The sequence below is a fragment of the Humulus lupulus genome, chromosome 6 (assembly GCF_963169125.1).
Source record: "Humulus lupulus chromosome 6, drHumLupu1.1, whole genome shotgun sequence".
NCBI lineage: Eukaryota > Viridiplantae > Streptophyta > Magnoliopsida > Rosales > Cannabaceae > Humulus > Humulus lupulus.
The window spans coordinates 199,607,725-199,613,724 of NC_084798.1; positions in this window are offsets into that span (position 1 = coordinate 199,607,725).

Sequence of the window (6,000 nt, forward strand, 5' to 3'; positions counted from 1 at the left end):
TGGATTTTAGGCTTGTGTGTGAATGTGTGTTGCTCAGTTGTAGTGGAGTCTAGGTTTATGTGTGAATGAGTGTTGCTCAGTTGTAGTGGTTTCTAGGTTTGTGTGTGAATGTGTGTTGCTTAGATGTAGTGGATTCTAGGCTTATGTGTGAATGTGTGCTGCTCAGTTGTAGTGGATTATAGGCTTGTGTGTTGTTCTGTGTATTTTTGCAAAATCATTTGTATTAGGTGATGGATACTGAGGAAGTCGATGAAACTCATGTGGAAGAAAATCAAGATCAACATCCTCCTCCCACTCATAACCCCACAGATAAAGGTCAACTTAGGGGTAGAAGGAAGAGGGGTAAACCTTCTTCTAGTACTAATCCTCCCCTCCCTACAAAAAATGCAAAAGGGTCTTCCATTTGGGAACATTTCACCAAGAAAGACCCTCCTCATCCCCCACCCCCATCAACAACCAATCCTTTGGAAGAGCCTCCTCCGCCTAAGTGTATGTGTAAGTATTGTGGAACTAGGTTTTTTTTTTTTTTGTGACACGAGAAAACATGAGATAAGTCATCTATGGAACCATTTTAGGAATGCTTGTGAGCTTAGTCCATGGAGGAGAGATGACCAAAAATAGAAGATTTTAAGTTTTGAACAGGTTAAGGGAGGAAAGGAGGGGGAAACAAGCTTAGTAGCATTGACTTATAACAAAGAAGCTTGTAGGATAGTGTAACATCCCAAATTACCTAATAAGGCTAAGAGTCTTGATTAGGAGCCAAGATGGCAAATTATGGAAAATGTGATTTGATTATGAAATATGTATTTATGTGATATATGTGAATCATTATATGATTATGTAAGTTATATTATAATATGACTAGATATGCATGTTCAGGTGTATTAAATATGCATGTGGGCCCGTTTCTTATTAGAACGGCAACTTTCGTAATTTGGCCCGTTACGGGTATATTTGGAGTATATGTGATATATGTGTGAGACCACATTATTATATGGGTATATTTGGATTACTCGGCACGAGGCGATCCAAGGGAGCAAGTTAGCTAGATAGTCACAACGGGACTGAATACCCGCCTCGGGGTGAGTCAAGGGCTATTTTGGATATTTAGAGCATTATCATATATCGAGTAACAGGGATAAATATTCGAGGGTATATTCGAAGGTAGTGAGGTTATGAGGGAATTTTGGGGATTTTGACCATTTTACCCTTGGGGACGTTTTTGGGTGCCCCGAGCCTCGACATGTACTTCGGTTACTTGAACTCTAAGTAACCTCTCATAAACCGAAAAACACAAAAAAAAAAAAACAAAGGAGTTATACTCTCTTCTCTCTCTCTCTCTCTCTCTCTCTCTCTCTCTCTCTCTCTCTCTCTCTCTCTCTCTCTCTCTCTCTCTCTCTCTCGTTCATACTCTCTTTCTTGATTGATTGGGAATTCTTGCCATCTAGGAGGAATCAAATCTAGTTTAGGCTCGAGATTGCTCGGGGAGAAGCTTGACATCGTGTTGGGCACATAGGTAACGATTTATAGCCTCAAATCTCTGTGTTTCTCTGGTTTTTAGCTGAGTTTTAGAGTTTGAAAAACTCAATATGGTTTTTGGTGAGTTTTAGGTTGAAGAAAACAGGAAAAAAACTGGGTTTTCATGGTGAGTCGCGGCCCTGTTCTTGGGGCACTGCAGCTCTAGTGAACACAGGGAGAAGGAGGTGTCGAACTTCCATTTAAGTCACGGCGCAAGTAGGGGCGCGTCACGGCGTGTGTATTCCAAAGGAGAGCCCTTGGGCTCTCTGACTTGAGGCAGGCCATGGCTCTTTCGCCTTGGGCCGCGACACTTGAAGGGCTTTTGAGCCTCGGGAAGGTTTTGAGTGTGGGAACTTAAACCTAAGGGCTCGAGATCGATCTTACTACCCGGTTTAGTAGAATTTGACATCCCAGAGGGTAGGACTCGATCCGGAAGCCTTTATTCACTCATTTTTAATGAGATTCTCTATTATGGTTGTGACTAGGTTATCGCTAGGGGCTTAGAACCAGGATCGTGATCGATGGTCGTTCTTATTATACATTGCACTTGGACCTAAGGTAAGAAAATCGCACCCAATACGTGATATATGTGATTAGGGCTTGGCCCAGTTGTTGATTGTAACTATGAATAGGGCTCAGGCCCCTAAGTATGAATATGATTAAGGTTATGTTTGTGCTCGTTGATTAAGCATGCTTGAATGCTCTATATCAGGATAATTGTTTAATGATTGGGTGCATTGTTTGCATAATTAGGGCTCGGCCGCGTTAGGGAACATGGTTATGACTGTGTTTGTGTTTAATTGCTTGAGATATATGGTTATTATGTATGCATACTTGTATTGTCAGAAGTATGCTTGTCTGTATCTGCATCTGTTTGCCTGGTTATTTGAATATCTGGTTAAGGCATTTACTTATTAGTAAAAGGTGACAATAGCGCGTTGCGCGCTGGTCGGGAGGCTTATGCCTAATCAGGGACGTACTATTACGTTGGCCGACCCTATGGTCGTTGTAAAACAAAGCGCTTGGCTAGTTCTATGGCTAGTTACTCAAAGCTAAGAGCAAAGGGCCCTGGGTGACTTTATGGTCACATAGCTAGGGCATAAGGCCCCGGATTGACTCTATGGTCATCTATTCAGGGCAGCGGGCCCCAGAATGATCCTATGACCATTTATTTGTAATTGTATGCATGCATGGGTAGGTTATTACTGCCGGGCATGCTAGATATGCATCTAAATTTTGTATTTACTGTTCATGCACATGTTTAAGTTTTCTTGCCGAGCCTTCGCTCACGGGTGCTATGTTGTGTAGGTAAGGGGAAAGGAAAGCTAGACCAGCCATGAGTTAGAGAGCTTGGGTTGTGGCGTGTACATATGTGGCTGCTCGACCACCACGGCTGAGGATATCTCAGAGGAACTAGGGTTGTATCCCTTATTTTGCCACTTAGGCCAGCTGGTTGTAACTTTTGACTTGTATATACCCTTTTAAACATTTTTTTGTATCATTTTGAGATCCCATGTATGTACTAAACTTTTAAATGAAAAGTCAACATTTCCTTTTGACCAAAAATTTTAACCCTAACCCTTGACATTAAACTTAGTTACACATTTATAACCAAATGACTTGATTAGCAAGTCTGACATTATAAGTACACTGTGTAACGGTCCTGGATTAGGAGGACGTTACAACTTGGTATCAGAGCGAGCCAAGGCTAAGAATTCCTGAAGACTGGTCGGGCATGTACACTTGCCACTAAAGACAAGCTCAACTCAGGGTTTGGTAACTATTTATGTGGTTATGTGTTTAACTGCTTTAATATGATATAAATATCCAACCTGCATGCCTTATTAGGGAGCATAAGATATTCTGATAGGGCCTGGCCCTTGACTATTGATATGATTATGTGCTTGCCTGCTTAGTTGATAAATAAATGCTTTACCTACATTCTAGAGTAGAGAGCATGATATTTGTGTTGGTAAGAGCATGGCTTATTAATTTATGCATGAACTTTATGGGCATGTACTCTAGTACTAATGTTGTATGTGAATGCGATGTTGTTTGGTTTTCCCCGTGGGAAGGATTTTGGATGTAATCATCATGCCTAATGGGACAAGTCATTGACTACAGACGAACTCAGAGATTATGTACCCAAGGCAGTCAATGGGATCCGTCGGTGTTTATGTTGAGGCCGAAGTTATAGCTAATACCAGAGCCCTCTACCTGCCCCACAGAATTGGAAACAAGTGTTTACAGATATGCAAGCAAGATTGCAGAGGCAGGAAGAAGAGATTTTGTGGTTGAAGCAACAGGTTCTACCAGAGAACACTTCTTCCTTTGTTATGTCAGGAGTGGCACCAGTTTATGCTCAGCCTAGGGTTGAGAATAGGTGGGAATCAATGTATGAGAGGTTTCAAAAACATTACCCTCCAATTTTTGAGGGAGGCCTAGATTGATTTAGAGCTGAACAATGGATGGGCATGGTTAGCTCCATCCTCGACTTTATGGAGGTGGTAGGCCACGATAGGGTGATCTATGCTACGTATGTGTTACGAGAGGATGCCCGGACTTGGTGGGAAGTGGTATCCCAGACGCGAGATACAACTTTGATGAACTGGGAAGAATTTAGGCAGTTGTTTAATGAGAGATATTATAGTGACGCTGTTAAGACCGCAAAGACAAATTAATTTCTGAGTCTGGTTCAGGGAAATACGACAGTAACATAATATGTTAACAAATTTGATGGGTTGGCCAAGTTTACTTTTGATATGGTACCCACAAACATGGCTCAGAAAGAGTGATTTATCCGAGGATTGAATTTCGGGATAGCTCATGGCGTTAAGATCACCCCATTACATGAGATCTCTACCTATGCTCAAGTGGTAGGGAGGGCCTTTGTCGTTGAGGGCATAGGAAACGAGATATGGAGGAAGAGCGTGGGGCTCAGGCAGTGATACCCCCATTTATTGGATTAGGCAAGGGTGCAGGCCTTAGTGATCAGAAGAGGGTTTTGATATATTCAGTACCGCTAAGCTAAAAGAGGGGTTCCGAAACGCTAAAAAATATTCAGTACCATCTTACTCAATAACTGAGTCCTTAGTTCTTACAATTTTGCTGAAGTCATTCAATACAGTGCCCTAGACCTGGTTCCATCCCTGGCACCAATCCAATTACCATTCTATCTCTTTGGTTAAAGACAACCCTGGAAAATCCCTTAGAAACATATCCAGAAACTTATAGACTAATCTAGTCTGTCCTGGTCCCACTGGCATAACCTAAGTGGTAACCACCACACTAGCTAAGAGTTCTCTGCATCCTCCTGCACAAGATCTCTAGCTCTAACTACAGATGTCATAAACATAGTGCCAACTACTATAAGGGTTTCTCACTCTCAAACCCAAGAATCGCTATCCTTTCCTTTCAATCCATCATTGCCCCATACTTGGCTAACCAATCCATATTCATGATCATACTGAAGTCAGTCATAACCAACCCTATCAAATCAACCGATAGTCCCTTCTCACCATAATCTAACCAATCACAACATAACCATGCAATTTGCGTAACAAATGTATGCTTCTCTAGATGCAACAAAGCAATGAACAACATGGCACCAAAATCCAGTCAGCACAATACAAAATTAGAACTAGAAAGCTGACCTACCACCACTGAGGAACTAATCTTAGTCTCAGTCTCCGACTATGATTACATCGGAATGAACACTCGAGCTAGAGCCGAGTTGTCCACCCATTTTGGCTCACCCTTCCTTCACCTTGAGCAATCCTTCTTGAAATTCCCAATCATTCTACATAAGAAACATGCATTTGCTCAGCATTCTCTCAGATGGCGCCTCTTACACCGAGTGCATTCTGGGTAGACTTTCCAATTCTTGTCCTTGCCTGATCCAATAAATGAAGGTATCATTACTAGAGCACCGTGTTCTCCGGCACTCTCCTTTATAATCTCATTTCCTGTGCTCTCAACAATAAGAGCATTCCCTACCACCTGAGCTAGGTAGAGATTTCATGCACTGGGGCAACTCTAATTCCCTGAGCTACTCTAGGATTCAATCCCTGGATAAAAATTTTCTTCCAAGCTACATCTGTGGGTACCATATCAAAAGCAAACGTGGCCAACCCATTGAATCTGTTAACATACTCGGTTACTGTTGCGTTTCCCTGAACGAGGTTTAGGAACTCATTCATCTTAGCAGTCTTGACTGCATCACAGTAATATCTTTCATTGAACAACTGCCTAAATTATTTCCAGTCCATCACAGTTGTGTCTTGTGTCTAGGATACTACTTCCCACCTTGTCCGGGCATCATCCCGCAATAAAAATGTAGCACAAGTCGGTCAAGCGTATGATGTGCTCCTAGTTGAGCATAACTATAACGACTAGCGCACAACGTGCTATTGTCGCCCTTGACTAATAAGTCAAGCCTTTCTCAATTAGATAATGCAAACAGACATCTATCATATGTCAAAT